This window comes from Alosa pseudoharengus, unplaced genomic scaffold (assembly GCF_046254945.1).
Source record: "Alosa pseudoharengus isolate Yale_2024_CS ecotype anadromous, Long Island Sound unplaced genomic scaffold, YU_APseudo_1.1 YU_APseudo_1.1_scf_1, whole genome shotgun sequence".
In the NCBI taxonomy this organism is placed as follows: Eukaryota; Metazoa; Chordata; class Actinopteri; order Clupeiformes; family Clupeidae; genus Alosa; species Alosa pseudoharengus.
Genome location: NW_027468564.1, coordinates 15,886,993 through 15,908,576, shown reverse-complemented (window position 1 = coordinate 15,908,576; position 21,584 = coordinate 15,886,993). Strand labels below are relative to the sequence as shown.

At 42.0% G+C, this 21,584-nt stretch overlaps 1 protein-coding gene and 1 long non-coding RNA gene across 3 annotated transcripts in view; both read right to left on the bottom strand.

The window, feature by feature from the left end:
- Positions 1-6,732, bottom strand: part of LOC143122058 (uncharacterized) — an 8,754-nt gene extending 2,022 nt beyond the window's left edge. The window contains exons 1-2 of the long non-coding RNA XR_012986584.1: positions 6,535-6,732; positions 5,497-5,673 (exon numbers count right to left, since the gene is read on the bottom strand). This is a non-coding gene — a long non-coding RNA (uncharacterized LOC143122058). The remainder of the gene's footprint in view (positions 1-5,496; positions 5,674-6,534) is intronic.
- Positions 1-21,584, bottom strand: part of LOC143121937 (NACHT, LRR and PYD domains-containing protein 3-like) — a 203,736-nt gene that overhangs the window by 73,403 nt on the left and 108,749 nt on the right. The gene's annotated exons all lie outside the window — the stretch shown is intronic.

Below are 21,584 nucleotides of genomic sequence, written 5' to 3'. Positions count from 1 at the left end.
TAGAAGGTCGGGCTTGTGGAGCTATAGGCTACATGGTCCTCTCTTTAGATTGGGGGGCTGGAAAATTTACTACATATATGTAAGAAAGGTCTTATAAGTGTATTAGTTATCCACCTCTTTGTCTTATACACCATTAACAAGCAGCTTGTTAACACCTACAACTGTTAACAAATATATGCTTGTAATATATGCTTGTAAGTAACTTAAAAGGCTGCTTATTAACACTTACAAGTTGCATGTTAACAGTAAGTTAATGTTATTAAAGGATGACAACAGTTAACTAACTGTTAGTAATGAATTGTTAACTGCTTATTATGCACTATTAATGTTGTAACATTCTCAGTTACTCGGACAGGAAACCACTTTCATAAACCAGCATGTATTAGGTACAGCACTTGGTCGCCATTACGGGCTGCGACTTGCCAATATCAGTCCTTGTCTTTTTCCTAGAACTCCCGCAAACTCCACACAACAGATAAAACAACACTGTACCTCTTCTGCTGCTCAGGCGTGCCCGCCCCCCTGCAGCGCCTCTACAGGCAGTTAACATAAAACACAGCAAGGCACAGAGACAACACAATGCACACAAAACATTAACATAGACCCCAACTGCACATCAAAACACACCCAGGACGTTACACTATTCTAAAGCGTTACCATTGTTTGTAGTTAATTTACATTGTGTTGTGTTTTGGCAATAAAGTAGCTTTAAATAGCCATAGGCTAGAGCAAGGTCAGTGTTGAAATTACTGCATGCAAATCACTGAATGCTATGCAGAGGGGCCTGATCTTTAGGCCATCTGATGTAGGCTACCCTAGGCCTTCCCGTGTTTATGGGATTTCTTTGACAGTTGCAAAGGGGAAAAGGCGAGGATAGTCTTCTTTGCGCCCAGTGTACAAGTACGACGTTCCAAACAGGTCTTCGTCAGATAGGCCTACACCATTACCTGTTGCAGTATATCTGTGTGCATTCCTACATTACGTCTATTTCTTTGATAACATTATCTGCCACGTAACAATAAGCCGCTATTATTATTAGGACAACACACTTCGGTGGTATTATATGCTGTGGGCTTTAATTAGCGCTTTTCAGGTAGCCTACATCTGGGCAATAATTATTGAACAAATTGCAGTCTACATGCCATGACATATATTACCATAGCCTATACTTCCACGAAACTAACACGCCAGATATTCTGGCTGCCCGCAGGAAATCATATGCATTGTGGATAGCACATTTTTAATGAAAACATAGCCTGCTATAGAATTTACAAATGATTTCATTTAATTTCACGTTTCCATATCATTATAACCCAATTAGAAATTATTTATTATTTCTGAACTAATTTGATTATTAACTCATTGAGTGCCAAAAACGTAATATTACGTTTTTCCTTCCCATGCGTTGTGCCAAAAACGTAATATTACGTTTTTAGCTTTTTTTTTTAATTACGAAACTAGACACTCTAATACACCTTATATGTGATTTTGGGAACTCTGTGATGAATAGAAATGAACTATATGACGATCGTGAAACTCATGAAAACGGACAATCTGGACATTTTATCTGGACATTTTATCATAACTCGGTTGCCGCGTTGGGTCGAATCAGTGACGCATGCACGTCAGGTCAAAACCTGGCAATTTTCGTGGGTCTATCACGAGGTGGCAGTCTCGCCAGGTCTCACTGATCACTTCCCGGAATGTTTACACGAGTAAGTACCAGGCAACACTTTATATTTCATGAAAGACGTTTATCTCCATTTCTAGAAAAAAACAGCGATTTTGATGAAAACTAGCCACTGTTTAGCTTGAGATTTCTCAGGAACGGAGGCGTGTAGAAATACACGGTTTGCACGCGCTGTGAGCTTAAAGTCTTACCTTTTAATCGAGCTATTGTACGTGTTCATAGCTATAACACAGAATATGCTGTGGCTGTACACAAATCATCAGCAATGGTCTGGATTGCTGGCACTCTAGGACAAAGCTCCCGAAAACAGCTTGGCATTCAATGAGTTAATTAATTAATCATTTTTAGCACATTTCCGACATTGCCCTTTTCATCTCGTGGCAGCTCGCATACCACCGGTGGTACACGTACCACAGTTTGGGAATCCCTGGGCTAGACTAAAACTGAACAGAAGAACCCGGCACTAACCACATAGTGGTGTTTTCTATAGCATATTAGTTAACCTGTTCTTTGAACTGTTTAAAAATGTTGGGATATGTCTGCGAGGTGCTTAGCCAAGTTCCATGCATAGCCTACTGCTTTTGAATGACTTTGAAACATATTTTACAAACAGGCCTCAGTGTACCTGATGGCTTGCCTTCACTATTCGCAATGTATCCAAAATAGTTCCATATTTCACTTTACCTTTTGTTTTATCCACAAGCCGAGGAGGACTGTCGGCAAAGAACTATGTTGACGTTGCCTGTGCACTCACTCACTCAGAGCTGCCTGCTTGACACGACCACTTGCCTAAAAGCGTGCAAGGAGCATGGAGAGTGGGAGCAGTCCACACAGACACAGAACGTTATTATTTTAATAAAGTATTGATTCTAAAAACGCCGGAAATCATTTCATTTTTTTTGCGTGAAGGCATTGTGATACCTAGTATCGATACACCGTGCAATACAAACAGTGTTGGGAGTAATGCACTGTAATGTATTGCTGTTTGCGGTAACGCGGTAATGTAAGGCATTACAAAAAAAAAATTGGGTAATATTTACTCGGTACAAACTTCAGTAACGCGCGTTACAATGCATTTAACCCAAAATTAAGCGCTTGTTTTGTTTTGATACATATTAGCAAACACCACCGCGAGAACAGACGAGAAAAAATCCGCGCAAAATAGTAGAACGTATCTCCTGATACTGGTTGAAGATGACTGTGGCTGCAGCAGACTCAAAGTCGGACTCTATTTGCGGGATGGACATAAGCCTACGCTCATTATTTTTAGCTTGTCAGAGACAAGGATATGAAGAACATAATAGTTAGTGCACTTTGTGTGCGAAACCAAAAGATCTCACTATGCCTCGCGAAATAGCACAAGTCATTTAATGAAACATCTAAAGTGGTGCCACGCTAATCTTTTTTATTCTTGATAAAACACAAACGATGTTCTTCTAGTGCATAACAGCTTTGAGCTGTGAACTTGAATTAAAGAGAATAAAGGGATAGAAATGCAGAAAAAGATTGTGTAGCCTGGCAGTGCCACCGCTCCCACCACGCACTTTGCGTAGGGCACCAAAGGACAGAGGGGGCACCCAAGTGTAACCAATGAATAGTAGCTTTACTGCAAACTGCGTTTCACTCTTCATCAATAACGTTTACAATGTCAGAATGCATTAACACCATGGTACATGGAAGTTTGATACTTTTTGGGTTCTCTCAATCTCCACCACGTACTAGTAGAATGGAATTGGTGGGTCTTCAATAATTCGTTTCCCAAGCATTTAGGCTACATGAAGCACATGATATGCCAAGTCGACAAAAAATCCATTCAGATAGCTAGGTGGATACCAGGCTCATAATTCACTTTTATTTGCAAAACGAAATGTGAAGCAACATGTCATTCCATACTTTCCAAAGCAATGAAGGCTGCTTAAAACAACTTAACATTGTGCATATTATTGCTAATATTGTGCTATCAATGTAACTCAACAAACAAGGCTTGTAAACAAGAGCTGACAAAAGGGCATTATGAGAACGTAAAGAAAACAGCATTTCTTCAGAAATGAATGTTAAAAAAACACACATTAATGGTCTGTATAATAGGCCTTTTATTTTACTTCAGGTGTTTGAGTTACCATTTAAATGTCACTCACTCAAAGCCACTCACTTAGGGCACCGAAATGGCCAGTAGGCCACCATCTTGACATGTCTTTATTAAGCTTTGATTTACAATAGGCTCTCTATTGAGCAGGCCTAGGTCTTAAAGTTACAGTATTTATATCACAATTTACCAGACTTTGACCTTTTGTCGGTTTTTAACAAAATTCTGACTATGATTGTTCCTTGTTTTGCATCATGAGCACTGCGCCTATTGCATTCTTACTGTATGTTGTTAGCCTTAAGCCTAGCTCAGTCATTATGCTATACCACATCTCCCTCCATTGGAAGAGCAATGAGCTGCATTGAGCGTAATAAACTGCATTTAAAATGGCAAATCCATATTTCTAGATATTTTGGTGAAAGTAACTTAAAAGTAATGCAATAGTAGTGTAATGCCTTACAATTCAGAGACAGTAATATTATAATGTAACAAATTACTTTGAAATGACAGTAATAAGTAATGCATAGTACATTACGATTTTGAAGTAACTTGCCCAACACTGAATACAAATGGAGCAAGAGCCGAATAAGATCAATTAAATTTCAATCATCTCAAGTCTAGTGACCAAAATATATATATATATAAGTACCAAGCCCTTTGGTGTCAAGAGCAAAATATTGCAGAGTGCCCTCACTTAATTAATTAATCATAAATTTAAATTCTAACACCAATGCAATACACCCCAAGAAAATCATGACACAACAAAAAGAAAAGTACATACATTATTGGTAAAATTCAATTAAAACTCAAAGTAAAATGGAATTGTATCAATCACTAGAAAGAGATTATAAAATGGCAGAATACTTATGCATGATAAAAGACCCCCGGATCCGAAAATCAGTCACTAGGTACAGAGTCAGTGACCACACATTGGCCGCCGACAAGCAAACATGGCAACCAAAGGAGGAGAGGGTATGCACATGCTGCACACAAGAAACTGAAAATGAAAAACATTTTATTTTACATTGTAAAAATGTTGAAAACATTAAATCAATATATTTCACAAAATTTGAAGAAATAATCCCACATTTTTGAAATTTACAGAATGACACTCAAATGAAATACTTATTAGGAGAGTACCCAACCTTATTACCACTAGGGGCACATTATGTCACAGAATGCCATAAAGCACCAGACAGCCACTAGGCAAGCCAATATGTACTTTTCTTTCCTTTGTTTTTTTCTTTCTTTCTCCATTGTGTGTAAGTATGTGTATGTTGGGGGAGGGGGTGGAGTGTGCGGCACGGGTGTGTGTGTGTGTGTGTGTCTCACGTACAGTCATGCCAATAAAGCTCATTGAATTGAATTGAATTAAATTGAATTGAGAGAGAGAGTGGGAGGGAGAGAGGGTGGGCAAGAAGAGAGAGAGAGGGAGAGTATGGGCAGGAATAAGGGAGAGAGAGAGAGAGTATGGGCAGGAATAAGGGAAAGAGAGAGAGAGTATGGGCAGGAAGAAGGGAGAGAGAGAAAATAACAATTTTGTGTAAAAGGAAAAGACAGGAAAAAAGGTAGAGAGAGAGGGAGGGATGAAAGCTCATGAATGGATGAGTAAAAGCAGAGGAACACAGAGGAAACAGACAGAAGAGAGAGAGGACAGAAACTAAAAGACAGGCATGTTGGGTCTCATGTTCTACAGACCTGAGTTTAGATATTTACTCACTCTAGTGTCTCCAGTTTACAGTGTGGGTCCTTCACTAGAGCACAGAGCGCCTCTACAGCTGATCTACTCATCTGGAGATTGACACTCAGGTTCAGCTGTGTGAGATTTGAGGAGGGAGACTTAAGAGCAGAGGCCAGATAGGAACAGCTCTTATCGGTCAGATCACAGCACTGCAGCCTGAAACAGAGTTAAACATCTGAATATTAATCACCAATCCTCTACTCACACACACACACACACACACACACACACAAATTGCCCACTCTACCTTTAACCCCCCCAAGAAAGAAAGATGATACAGAGAGGGTGTAAAAATGGAAAGAGAGGTGGAAGGATGGACACAGAGGAAACAGAAGAGATAAAGAAAGACAAAATATGAAAGAAATGAAGAGATGTCAGGAGATTGAAAAGAGATAGAGAGAGAGGGATGAAGGGACAGAGAGAGAGAGGTATAAAAGGAAGAGGAAAGAAAGAGGGTGAGCAGCAAGAAGGGAGAGAGAGAGAGGACGAAGGGAGAGAGAGAGAGGACGAAGGGAGAGAGAGAGAGGACGAAGGGAGAGAGAGAGAGGACGAAGGGAGAGAGAGAGGACGAAGGGAGAGAGAGAGAGGACGAAGGGAGAGAGAGAGAGGACGAAGGGAGAGAGAGAGGACGAAGGGAGAGAGAGAGAGGACGAAGGGAGAGAGAGAGAGGACGAAGGGAGAGAGAGAGGACGAAGGGAGAGAGAGAGAGGACGAAGGGAGAGAGAGAGGACGAAGGGAGAGAGAGAGGACGAAGGGAGAGAGAGAGGACGAAGGGAGAGAGAGAGGACGAAGGGAGAGAGAGAGGACGAAGGGAGAGAGAGAGGACGAAGGGAGAGAGAGAGGACGAAGGGAGAGAGAGAGGACGAAGGGAGAGAGAGAGAGAACAGACCAGCAGCCCTCCACCCTCCCACCAGTGCAAGGACAACAACAAACACTTTCCTACACACACACACACACACACACACACACACACACACATCCTCTCCACACAAACTCACTACATGAAGTGATGCTTACTGTAGTTCCTCCAGTGTGCAGTTTTGATGACAAAGAGCAGAACATAAAAGTTCCACTCCTGAGTTCAGCAGCTTATTGTAACTCAGGTTCAGCACTCTGAGATTTGATGAGTGTGATGTCTTCAGTGCAGAGGCCAGATAGGAACAGCTCTTATCGGTCAGATCACACTGATACAGCCTGAAACAGAGTTAAACATCTGAATATTAATCACCAATCCTCTACTCTCTCTCACTCATTTTCTTACACACACACACACACACACACACACACACACACACACACACACACACACAGTCAAACTCACTACATGAAGTGATGCTTACTTTAGTTCCTCCAGTGTGCAGTTTTGATGACAAAGAGCAGAACATAAAAGTTCCACTCCAGAGACCAGTAGCTTACTGTGACTGAGGTTCAGCACTCTGAGATTTGATGAGCGTGATGTCTTCAGTGCAGAGGCCAGATAGGAACAGCTCTTATTGGTCAGATCACAGTCACCCAGCCTGAAACAGAGTTAAACATCTGTTAGTAGCCCAAGACCTTTAGCACCAAAGGAGCGCATGGCACCTCAACAGCCTCCCCCTCCCCGTTCAGAAGGATCTCTTAAGCAGCAACAACCTCTTAGTTCATATTCTCAGCTGGCATATAGCAGCTGCAGGGGACAATTGTTTGATGACAGTGTTGATTCTCAGGGTCCCTGCAATAGAAATGGTACTGACAGTAGTTTTGAGAACATGCCGGGACCCAGTAAGCCTATGACATTCTCTATTCCTGTATTGAGAAGTAATAGAAGACAAGTACATCGAGCTTACAGGGTAAACCAGTCAAATCTTAACCTGGCGAGCCAGACCCACATTAAAATGTAGGGTCTGGGCACTCACCGTTCGCAGTGCTCAGTCCGAGGGGCGGAATAATCAGTTGTCTTTCAAATTCCCTCTGCACGCAATAGGACAGCGGCAGCGCTATGAGTCCCATGCGTTTCCCACCAGCGGAGCTAGTTGGCTAGTTCAAACGTTTGCCAACTTAATAAAAGCTTAACTCGTGTCACACTGTTCGCCAGCAGCAACATCCATCTTATTTGTTTTTAAAGGAACACGCCACCCAAAATCAGTAGTAATATATGTTCTTACCTTAACTTTCACGAGTTGAGTCGTACCTCTCCCGCGTCGGTATGTGCACTCAAACGCTCTGGCGTGCGGCGCGAATGTGTTAGCATGTTGCTATGCTAGCGGGCTCTGCCATGGCCGTAGAGAGAGTATGATGGCATTAATCAAACACATCCACATTTTCCCTACTTAAATACAGTTGCACAAGTAGTTGATTAAAAATGTTAGGGCACACAACATGAAACGTGACGATTTTCCAAGCGAATAAACAGGAGAACTACAATGTCTGGCGCAATAGCACTTGGGAGTACTTAGACCTAGGTAGTAATATTAATTAACACCTAATTGTAGATCCTATCCACCACAGAGTTTATAATCCATGCTTGATCGACCTCTCAGCCTCCCCCTCCCCTCTGAGCGAGAGAGAGGCACACACACTAGAGATGCGCTGATGGGCTATATTATAACATTGCTGTGTTTATAATGTATATGGGATGTTTTTAATGTAGCCTATATGGGATGTGGCGCTGCTGACGTGAGGCTAGAAAGCTCTTGCCTGTTCTTTCTAGAAAGACTGATCCAATGCAGCAAATATATTAAAAGGCTAAAGTCCTACATTGGCTATGTTGTAGCCTATATCCCCAGAATATCAGCAGCAAACTCAATCTCCGTCTTGCAAAACAGTCTCCAAATAAAACGCACATCGGCCTGTTGCCTAGCCTATTCTGTGTGCCAATATAGCCTATCGTCCAAAATGCTTGATTGCATTGCATTCTCCACATTTTTAGCTAAATTTTCATGTACCATATCAGCGTTTTTGTTCAGTGAATCTTTTGTAAATTGCTTTACAATAGCGTCGGGCCCTTGTCAGCAACCTTCGGCTTGACTCTTGCCACTATTCACTCCTTCGTCTTCAACATTCCCTGTAGAATTCTCAATATTTTTGGCCTCAATGTGTCCAGTTACATAGTCTGTCTGTTCTTAGTCTTGGATTTTGTGAAATAAATGTCTAAATATCACCTGTTTGCTGCAGCTTCGGTCTGCACGTTGTTTTAAAACAGCATCTTTTTCTCTCTCTCGAGCATTTAATCTGCTGCCGGCTTGTCTCTCCACGTCGTCCAAAATGCTTGATTGCATTGCATTCTCCAATTTTTAGCTAAATTTTCATGTACCAAATTTTCATGTACCACAACTTGTCAGCAGCCTTCGGCTTGCCTCTTGCCACTATTCACTCCTTCTTCTTCCGATGTAATTTCTGAGTCATCTACAAGATGTTTACACACACACACACACACACACACATTCACCTCAGTAAATAGAACCAACTTGACGTTGACTTCAACCTGTGCTATATCCTAAATGAGACTGCCTGGATTATTTTGTTTCGATATCAAACACATAGTAATTGTAGCCTTCAGGGAATAGGCATTTAAAAGAGAGACAGAGAGTGATATGACTCGTATGACTTCTACAAGCTCAATAGCATCCACAGCGGAAAAAAGAAGGTATAAAAAAAGTCGGAAAACGTAGAAGGCAAGCAAGCAAGTTTGGCGGTTATAATGTGAACATACACGTTGCACTGTTGTGCGGTGGACTTACGGAATGAATGGAGTCGGCGTTTCTTTAATATGGAGGCGCTAGTTTGTCCGATCATCATGAATTGTGCTGTCTGAAAAAGACGCGCTCTCTTCCCATGCAGTCAAAATGAATGGGAGTCTTCAGAACAGGCTTGTCAGTGTCACCCTGACATGCCAGTGCGTAAAGTAATGTGAATGACTTATTTTATCAAGGATTTCTTTCTTTTTGCAAAAAAAAGTACAATAGGCATTAATTAGTAGGCCAGCAGCATGTTGAAAGTATGTGCCAAATTGCGTTTTTTATTACAAAGACAAAATTGTAAAAGGACGTGACCGAAGCTGAGGCAAGCCTGGCAATAGGCCTAGGCCCGACGGTAATTGTAAAGCAATTTACAAAAGATTCACTGAACAAAAACGCTGATGTGGTACATGAAAATTTAGCTAAAAATGTGGAGAATGCAATGCAATCAAGCATTTTGGACGATAGGCTATATTGGCACACAGAATAGGCTATAAGCAACAGGCCGATGTTCGTTTTATTTGGAGACTGTTTTGCAAGACAGAGACTGAGTTTGCTGCTGATATTCTGGGGACATAGCCAATGTAGGACTTTAGCCTTTTAATATATTTGCTGCATTGGATCAGTCTTTCTAGAAAGAACAGGCAAGAGCTTTCTAGCCTCACGTCAGCAGCGCCGCATCCCATATAGGCTACATTAAAAACATCCCATATACATTATAAACACAGCAATGTTATAATATAGCCCATCAGCGCATCTCTAGTGTGTGTGCCTCTCTCTCGCTCAGAGGGGAGGGGGAGGCTGAGAGGTCGATCAAGCATGGATTATAAACTCTGTGGTGGATAGGATCTACAATTAGGTGTTAATTAATATTACTACCTAGCTACCTAAGTACTCCCAAGTGCTATTGCGCCAGACATTGTAGTTCTCCTGTTTATTCGCTTGGAAAATCGTCACGTTTCATGTTGTGTGCCCTAACATTTTTAATCAACTACTTATGCAACTGTATTTAAGTAGGGAAAATGTGGATGTGTTTGATTAATGCCATCATACTCTCTCTACGGCCACGGCAGAGCCCGCTAGCATAGCAACATGCTAACACATTCGCGCCGCGCGCCAGATCGTTTGAGTGCACATACCGACGCGGGAGAGGTACGACTCAACTCGTTAAAGTTAAGGTAAGAACATATATTACTACTGATTTTGGGTGGCGTGTTCCTTTAAGTAGCAGGGAATTCAAGCCAAACCGTTGCAACTCTGCCATCAATCATTATGTTAAGCCCACCTAACGACTCTATACACGATTTCATTGGCCTGATTAAGTTTCGATTACCCGTACCACAACAAGACTCAAGATTTTAACACTTGATGGTAAAAAGAATAATAATAAATGATCAGAGAAGTGCTCTCTTCTTTGAGCAAGCACTTTCACAGACGTCAAGTCAACTGTCAGACTTGGTAGAAGACTTATTTGATCACTTTAATGCAAAAATGGCAAACATTATGGATGACATTGCTCCATTACAATTCAAGAAAGTTAAGGACAAACTGAAAACACCATGGAGGCAAAATCCAGCAGTTAAACTCCGTAAATACAAACTTCAGATCCACTATGAAATCCATAAAGAGATGCTCCGCACATATAACTCCAAAATATGCAAAGCAAGACAGTCTTTCTTTTCTAACATCATCAGTAGAAGTTCAAATAACACTCGTGTTCTATTTTCAACTGTCGATAAGTTAACAAATCCTCCCTCACAATTAGAGCCAGAACTTCTCTCAACTAATAAATGCAATGAGTTCTCATCTTTTTTCAAAGGTAAAATTGACAAAATCACACTCAAAATATCTGCTCAATTACTAATTCAACATCCGGAACTTCCAGCTATAAATAGAGGGAAACTTAACTTGATGTCAGAGTTCAGCTTGATAGACCACGACACACTTGAAAAAACGGTACAGAATCTTAGCTCTTCTACATGTGGCTTAGACATTTTGCCAACCAATTTCTTTAAAATTGTTTTCCTCCTTATAGCAGCAGATGTCCTTCGCATGGTAAATTCATCACTGCCGTCTGGCATATTTCCTAAGTCACAGCTGTTGTAAAGCCACTTCTCAAGAACAATAACCTGGACGCCTCCACGTTAAACAATTATAGGCCCACATCCAAAATTATTGAAAAAGAAGTTTTTAATCAACTAACCACCTTCATAACATCAAATGGGTATTTTGATAACTTTCAGTCAGGTTTTCGGGCAAATCACAGCACTGAAACAGCTCTCATCAAGGTTTTCAATGACATACGTCTCAATAAAGATTCAGATAAAACATCAGTCCTAGTGCTACTGGACCTTAGTGCAGCATTTGACACTGTTGATCACAATATTTTATTACACAGACTAGAACACTGGGTTGGATTTACAGGCATAGTTATCAACTGGCTGAAATCATATCTATAAGAAAGGAGTTTCTTTGTTGCCATTGGAAACTGTACCTCAACACCAATGTCCTTGACCTGTGGTGTTCCCAAGGGGTCGATCTTGGGGCCACTTTTATTCAACCCCTATATGCTCCCACTTGGACAAATCATCCAAAATAATTTGATTTCATATCATAGCTATGCAGATGACACACACATTTACTTAGCTCTGTCACCAAATGACTATGGTCCCCTTGAATCTCTGTGTCAGTGTATAGAACAAATAAACACCTGGATGTCTCAAAATTTTCTTCAGCTGAACAAAGAAAAAACTGAAGTAACTATATTTGGTAAAAAGGAGGAAAGACTTAGGGTTGCCACTGTGCTTGACACAAAAGGGTTGAAAGCAAAGGATACTGTTAAAAAGTGAGGGGTTAGGCGCCTTGCTCAAGGGCACTTCAGCCGTGCCTACTGGTTGGGGTTTGAACCGGCAAATAGGCCTGCACGATTCGTGGGAAAATATGAATCACGATTTTTTTGCCTAGAATTGATATCACGATTCTCTGCCACGATTTTCCCCCCCTCAAAGTGTAATATTTATTGCACACATGAACCATGACAAAACAAAACAATTTGGCAGTACCAAACATAGATTTTGGCACCTATAGCACATTGAACATCATCACCACAAGCCTGTAAACATAGAGGCTTCAATGAATAAAGAAAATACAGTACGCTACCAAAAATAGTACATATAACACATCAAACTAAATATGGTCCCGATACAGGCTCTATCTGAACTCCTTGAACATGTCTTTACATAACTAAAACATGTCAATCAACATACTGCAGCTACAGCTTCAATCTAGAGAAATGGAGCTTGTCAATTTAACCCTTTAGGCGCCAGAGTTTTTTTTTCTCGAAACATTCAATTTTGACATCTTCATTTCAAAAGGCTATATCTTAAAAGTGATAAGAGATAGAGACTTTCTGTAAATTAGAGAAATATTAAGGATGACCCAAAGTTTATGTAGGGATTAAATGTTTATATCTATCATCTTGGATTATAGAATTTTCATGAAAAGTCGCATGTTTGAATGATAAAATGCACCACTTCTTTCCCCCCAAAATGTCCCTCACCTTCTGTATGCTATATTGCACAATACTAAGTAGTAAACAAACTATGTAAATCATTACTAATAAATGGCAGAAACAAACCAAATGCATAGGCTACCTCCAGCCTCGTTCGCCACACCACTAACACCCTGCTAACTTCCCGATGAACACTCCGAACCCGTGAAACATTATTCCCACCAGTGACATTGGACAAACGATTCAACGTTTGTGCTTGGTGTAAGCTAAACTATGGAGTAAACTCTCACTTTGTCCAGCTGCATCATTGCAAGGCAGGGACGCATCTGAAGCCTCACTAAACGAATCACCGTCATTTTCTGAAGGCAGATATTCCCCTTCAGAATCAGGGTCCGCGAATAGAAGACCCAACACTTCATTTCGGGTAAACTTTTTTGATGTCATTAGACGATAATCTAATGCAAATACTCGCTGACGTTGACAATATCGCTCTGACAAAGTGGCTCACACGCACACTAGCTCCGGTATTTCACACACTGATTCAATGCGCTGTAGCTAGAATGTTTTGTTTAAAGCGTGCCCTTTTTTCGACTCGGGGATGACGTATGACATGTCTGCCATCTAGTGGAGTGGAGGTTGAACGAAATATGACACCCTATTTGACTAAATCGGCCGTTTTATTCAGTACCGCATCTTGTCGACTAAAGTCGACTGTGGCGCCTAGAGGGTTAAGTACACTATGAAAAACAGAATGATTTCTTAGCACACTCTTGAATTGCTTGCCTTTAAGAGAATTAACATTCAACTGGCCATTCAGTTCGGTTTGAGTGGTTGGCTGATAGGGCTGGGACGGAATGGATGTTTTCTTACCACGGTCGGTAAGCAAGAAATTACCGCGGTTTTGTGGTATAACCCCCCCCCCCAAAAAAAAAAAAAAAATGGATTATGGATTATGAATTTTGTGCCGCCATCAGCCATCACAGCCCATTAAACTTTAGGCAGCTGCAGCAACTTCAAAGACCACTGGACCAAATGCTTCAGACATGAAAGAAATAAGCAGTTTATCAACAAGGCTATCATGATTTAGGAACTGTTACAGTCATGACATTACAACGGTAGGCTACCGCACGTTTTCATGGCTGCGTCAGGTTGTAACAAAGGTAGGTCCGAGGCTAGCCTCGACCTACATGTCGCTGTTAAGTTAAATTCTTAACAAACTAGAACATATTTTGTAATTCTTTCATGAACTAAACATGTATGACTCCTTTCTGGCCAAATTTCACAGCTTTCACGTTTAACAGCTTTATGTAAATGGAGTTTGAACGGAGAGAATAGAAAAGTGTTACGACTGTGCCAGTTCTCCCCTACTCTCACATAGTAAACAAATGGAATGTTGGAACATCGCGTTCCCCAACACAAACGGGAAAGGTCGGATTTGCTTCATTTTTTGATAATATGTTTTGAAGTTTTGTTGTGAAAACGGAGGGTTAGCCTACTTAACGTAACTGTGGTTCCCTGAGTATCAATGTCATAAGATGGTTCATCACATTACACATCATGACATTACATAAGCCTACGTGTACACATGTGCAGGCCAATTATAGTGGGATTCAACTTCATGTAGCCTAGGCTAACCACCTGCAGACGTCTAAACTGACAGCATAACTCTGAGATTCTGCTACGTTTTTAGTCCGGATTTGTGCATATGTCATGGTTGAAAATGTCGAAGTCGAATCACCCAAATGTTTCACAGATTTTTTTTTTTTTTTGCGGTGATGACGGTGACGAGCTCAGACCCACGGTAGGGGTCACGTGACCGCGGTATTGCGGTAATGCGGTTACCGTCCCAGCCCGAGCTGATTCTCGTCACTAGTAGGCCTACCCAATGTTTTTTGCAGTAGTCTACTCTAGGCCACAGATTGTTTCTTAAAAGTTATTTCTCCACTACTGGTTCATTTATCAAACTGGTGCTTGCTCTACATCCTTTGTCAATTAAGCCACGTAGTTCGGTAGAGAGACGTTTGAATAAATTAGCGTTTGCGATTGACAACGTTGTGATAAGTAGGCTATACAATTTTGAACAAAATTGTCTAGGCTACACCGCGACAGTTGTAGTCTGCATGAAAAGTCCTTGCACACACGGTGCGGGCTGAAGCGGTTTGAGGGAGAGCATGCGTGCTCTCTATATAATGAAAGAGTGCATCTAGGCTAATCTATATTTGAAATAACTGCGTGCTGCTATGGAAAAAATAAGTCAATATATTAGAGATATTGTGAGTAACGTGGGAATGGACGAGTTATTCAGCCTCATCCAGAAAGTCGCGTCTCTAACAAACTGTGGGAGATCGGGAAAATGTTTTTCAACGTCAACACCCCTTTCCCCTTTGTGGGCTCTAACTAATTCTGTAACTAATTACTGAAATTTGAATTATAATGCGTTACCTTACTTCGTAAAGTAACTAAATTACAGTAGCGCATAACTTTATAATTCCTTACCCCCATCACTGCTAGTAGGCTATCTGGGGGCTACTGGTTGCTAGTAGGCTACCTCAACATCAATGTTGTTTATTTTCTGTCGCACTAGTTCGACGACGCTGCAGCCTCTATGGCTTTAGAACTACCATACTCGCTCCACTAGTGAAACACATGACTAAAAGGCGCTTTGTCATTGGCCGAGGGTGAAGCCCTGAACTTTGTGAGAGAAGGGAGATTGCAGCGCTTGGGAGCGCTTTAAAACTCACAGAAAAAAGTAGTAGCGTTTGTGATGCAGTCGGCCCGTAAAATTAAATAAGAATCGAAGTCATATAAAAATTAAATCGCGCACAGGGGTGAATCGAGATCGCGATTTTATAACGATGTATCGTGCAGGCCTACCGGCAACCCTCCGGTTACAAGTCCGAAGCGCTAACCAGTAGGCCACGGCTGCCCAAAATGCAGCAGCTAGGGTTCTCACAAAAACTAAAAGAACTGACTATATTACTCCAATTCTTAAGTCCCTGCACTGGCTTTCACTGGCACTGGCTTCCATTATGACTATATTGCCTTTCTATGCTTTTTATTTGTTATTATTGTTTGGTTTTGTTTATGTAAAGCACATTGAACTGCCTCTGTGTATGAAATGCGCTATATAAATAAACTTGAGTTGACTTGACTTGAATATTAATCACCATTTCTCTACTCTCTCTCACTCACTTTCTTACACACACAGACACTACCTGCTGTCTTTAACATCATCATCACACATACACACACACACACACACACACACTACCTGCTTTCTTTCACCACCACCCACACACACACACTACCTGATGTCTTTAACCTCATCATCACACACACACACACACACACACACACACACACACACACACAAGCCTACCTGCTGAACAGACCAGCAGCCCTCCACCCTCCCACTAATGCAAGGACAACAACAAACACTTTCCTACACACACACACACACATAAACTCACTACATGAAGTGATGCTTACTGTAGTTCCTCCAGTTTGCAGTTTTGATGACAAAGAGCAGAACGTAAAAGTTCCACTCCTGAGTCCAGCAGCTTATTGAGACCCAGGTCCAGCACTCTGAGATTTGATGAGCGTTATGTCAGTGCAGAGGCCAGATAGGAACAGCTCTTCTCGGTCAGATTACAGTTATACAGCCTGAAACAGAGTTAAACATCTAAATATTAATCACCAAACTCTCTCTCAAACAAATCACCTACTCTCTCTCACTCACTCTCCTTACACACACACACACACACACTCCTGTCTCTCTCTCACTCACCCTCTCACTCTCCCCCCACCACCACCACACACACACACACACTCTCACACACACACACACACACACACACACACTACATGAAGTGATGCTTACCGTAGTTCCTCCAGTTTGCAGTTTTGATGACAAAGAGCAGAACATAAAAGTTCCACTCCTGAGTCCAGCAGCTTATTGCCATTCAGGTCCAGCACTCTGAGATTTGATGAGCGTGATGTCTTTAGTGCAGAGGCCAGATAGGAACAGCTCTTATCGGTCAGATTACAGCTATACAGCCTGAAAAAGAGTTAAGGCGAGACACTACAGGTGAATAGGGTACATTTTTTAACAAGCAGATATCCCTATGAAACTTCCCCAGTTGATTACTTATATTAATATGAGAAAGAAATGTATTACAAGTTTTCTGTCATCTATGCAAATTAGGCATTGTCTAATTAAATATGCCGTAATTTGCATACATTTTAAAACACAAAATGTAAAAATCTTCTAAATATAGTTAGGCATAAGTCTAGAAAGTTTGGTGTATGTAAGTGCTTCTGAAGTGGAGATTTCATGCTCATTTTGAGAAAACAGCCATGAAAGACAGCCAATGAGATTCCATTCTCAGCCAAGACTCCTGCACGATCCCGCAAATCACTTCAGGACCCTGGCCAGAGACTTCGCCAAACATGCTTTTCTATTATGCTATTATATCTGTTTGCAAATTACGGAATGTGAACTAGTGAAAGGCCCTAATTGCCCTCTTTTGGAAGTGCGGACCATTTTGCTTATTTTCATGTCAGACTGTTGCCCTGCAGCCTGTTCTGCAAGTTTGTCTTGATCTGTACACGGAGAGTGAATGAAGGTGAGAGTATTTGATACTTTTGTGTCAGATTTGGAATTTGGATTAGAATGTTTGGCCAAAGAAGATAGATAGGCTAGAGCGATGACATTCAACCAGCAGATGCTGCTGTTCGTAAGCACGGATCACACGATTCGGAGACATATCCTCTATCCATAAATCCTCAAATTATGTCAGGGATGATAATTGCCAGTAGCCTATGGCTATCAGTCCAACATCTCCTGCAGTACAGTGTCCCTGTCACTGCAATAGGACATTGGCATTGCTATTTGTTTGGTGGCTTTTGGCCACAGGGAAGAGCAGGGTAGGAATGTCACGGTGGCCATGCACTGCCGCTTGCATTGGCCATAATGCCCCTTTGAAAATCAGAGGTGTAAGTATAAGTATAAGTATATATACTCTTTTGATCCTGTGAGGGAAATTTGGTCTCTGCATTTATCCCAATCTGCGAATTAGTGAAACACACTCAGCACACAGTGAACACGCAGTGAGGTGAAGCACACACTAATCCCGGCGCAGTGAGCTGCCTGCAACAACAACGGCACTCGGGGAGCAGTGAGGGGGTTAGGTGCCTTGCTCAAGGCCGTGCCTACTGGTCGGGGTTCAACCGGCAACCCTCCTGTTACAAGTCCGAAGTGCTAATCAGTAGGCCACGGCTGCCCTTGTGGCAGCGTTTAAAAACCTAAAATAGAAAACATTCTGATTTGTTTTTACTTGTTGTGCTTAATACATAATCCCATGTGTGAAATTTCATAGTTTTTTTTGACCCTTCAATTTTGGTCAACTGTATAAAAACTAACCCAAAATTGAGTAGGCGTGTCCCAATTTTTGCATGGTAGTGCATAGCCTTGTGATTTCAGCTCAGTGTTACATGAGATAACTTTCAGTTTAAAAATGCAGTTTGTTGTTTTGAGCTACAGCTCTCATGGCGTGATCTCCTTGAAAGAGTGCTATGAAATATCATAAATGTAGCTCTGCTAAAGTCTCCAGTACCACTAAGTGTTTATATCAGCCCTCATATTCAAATGTTAAAGTCTCCACTAAGCGTTTATATCAGCCCTCATATTCAAATGCTAAAGTCTCCACTAAGTGTTTATATCAGCCCTCATATTCAAATGCTAAAGTCTCCAGTACCACTAAGTGTTTATATCAGCCCTCATATTCAAATGTTAAAGTCTCCACTAAGCGTTTATATCAGCCCTCATATTCAAATGCTAAAGTCTCCACTAAGTGTTTATATCAGCCCTCATATTCAAATGCTAAAGTCTCCAGTACCACTAAGTGTTTATATCAGCCCTCATGTTCAAATGTTAAAGTCTCCACTAAGCGTTTATATCAGCCCTCATATTCAAATGCTAAAGTCTCCACTAAGTGTTTATATCAGCCCTCATATTCAAATGCTAAAGTCTCCAGTACCGTTCACAAGTGGTTAGAGTGGGGGGTCTGACATCTGACTCATTAACCATCAGCACTGGTGCTCCCCAAGGCTGTGTTTTGAGTCCACTGCTGTACAACATCTACACACGACTGCAAAGCCAACAGTAGTCATACCTCCATCATCAAGTTTGCAGATGACACAGTGATCTTGGGCCTGATTAGTAACAACAATGAACAGCTCTTCTTGGATCAGGTTGATGAGGTGGCACAGTGGTGTCAATCTAACAGCTTGACACTGAATATCAATAAAACTAAGGAAATGGTAGTGGATTACAGAAGGCAGCAGCAGAAATACAGTTACACCCCACGAATGATCAGCGGGTAACCTGTAGAGAGAGTCACAAGTTTTAAATACCTTGGTGTCCACATTACTGAAGACTTAACATGGACTGTTAACACTCAATATGTTCTGAAGAAGTCCAGACAACGACTCTACTTCCTTCGTCAGCTAAGGAAATTCAAAGTTTCTACATCCATCATGAAGGCCTTCTACACTTCAGCGGTTGAGAGTGTTCTAACTGGTAGCATCATCACCTGGTATGGGAACTCCACAGTTAGAGATTGTAGTACTCTGCAGAGAGTAGTGCGCTCAGCTGAACGTACTATAAGAACTCAACTCCCTGCTCTACAAGATATCTATTCCAGAAGAGTACTCCTAAGAGCCCAAAAGATTCTGAAGGACTCTTCTCATCCTAACAATGGATTATTCCTACCGCTGAAATCAAGAAGACGCCTATGTAGTCACAAAGCCAGAACTGAGAGACTCAGGAGAAGTTTTTATCCCCAGGCCATCCGCACTCTGAACTCACACTATACCGACTTTGCACACATTCACTCCTCAGCACTCTCAAACATTTCCCAACTCTGAACTCACACTATACTGACTTTACACTCATTCACTACTCAGCACTCACCCCCCCCCCCCCCCCCACACACACATCTGACTTTCTCCAACTTTTGCGCATCTCCATAGAACTTTTTATTTATTATTTTTGATTTCTCCTCCATCTACCCCCCACCCCACCCCCCATCCCCAACACACACACAAGGTGTCACTTTGGAGTTCTGCCACTACTATTTTTGATGCGACTTGACTTACTGCTTCCATGATACAGTTTCCAAGTCAGTAGAACAATCAGAGAAAGCTGAGCCATTACCAAACATATATGATGATACAATAGCGTGAGTTTATATCTACCCTATTTGTCACGGTTACTTGACAAAGATAGATTTGATAGTGTAACGATAAGCACATGAGACTTTCAGCGTGGGGGGGGGGTGGGCACGGGAACTTAAATTGATCACGGTAGTTTAAGCTTACACTTGACAAAACATTCTAATATGAAAATGTATATGCAATTGTTGTAAGATGGTGCAGCTCCTTTAAGAAAACATCGTGCGCAGGGATGGAGAGAGAGAAAGCGAGAGGGTGTGTTAGAACTTAGATGCGTGTGGAAAAAGTAGACGTGCTGTTGAGACTGGAGTGAGTCATATTCAAAATAATGCAAAAAATAAATCTGCAGATAAAACCAATTATCCTCATTCATTGCAACCGCAGCATGCCTGCTTGCCGACGTTCAAACGAAAAAGATATCAAAGCACCTTTTGCGTTTGAATGTAGCACGATTTTTTTTAAACAGCTAGACAAATGATTTAGCTAAATGATTATAGCCTGTACACCAGCAATTGTTGAACATTTACCTGTACAAGTACATTGACAGTAGCCCAGCCTAACAAGCATGTTGCATGTTGTAGGCCTACTGTAGAAATGTCACTTAAATTGCAACCGCAACATGCCTGCTTGCCGACGTTCAAACGACAACGAAAAAGATATTGTAGCGACCGTGCTATGCGTAACCCCGGGCACGCTCATGGTTGGCAGCCTGGCGAGAGGGGGGCGGGACCCCCCGAGGAATATAGGCTACGGTTCGAGGAAGTTCTGCTCTCTTTCGGTTCTGGGCCTGACACGGCCCGCTGTGTTCTATGCATTTGTGCTTGGTGTTAATAAACTCGTTAACCGAACTCTGGCTTTTGGTCAGATGATACACTGGTGTCAGAAGTAAAAATTATCGAAGGAGTGATTAGGGAAGACCGAGGGTGCACCCTGCACGATTAGTTAGTCACCAAGTTTAGTTTAGTTAGCGTTAGCAAGACCGTGTCGCCACAGTGTGCGTGGGGAGATGAGTGACGGAGTAGGAGCCAGAGCCGCAGAATGGATGTTTGGTCATCTACAAAGGGAGCTGAGACGGCTGGAGGACAGCAGAGACCTCCTTAGGGGCACGATGGAAGCGATGGCCTCGGAGACTGGCTTCGATGGACGAGGGGGTGCACGCTTTGCGACCTGCAAGCCAAAGCTGGAGGGGGACGCAAAGACTAACGTCACCTCCGGCGCGGGAAGCTCAGATGTAACAATGGCGGCGCCCAGTCCACAATAACAGCGGTAGCTCCGTGAAAACTCCAAAATACAGCGGGAAGGTGAGCTGGGAAGCTTTTCATGCGCAATTCGAACTGCTTGCTAAATCACTGAACTGGTCGCAAGAGACTAAAGCGTTACAATTGGCGATGTGCCTTACGGATGAGGCTTTAGCATGCTTGCTGCTCTTAGACGTGGGTGACAGAGGGAGCTACGGCGCACTGGTGGGGGCTCTCCAGCGACGGTTCGGGAACTTTACAGGAGCAGAGCTCCTCCGCAATGAACTAAATAACAGATACAGAAGACAGGGCGAGCCGCTACGGCAATTAGCCAATGACATTGAGAGCCTTACCCGCAGAGCATATAGC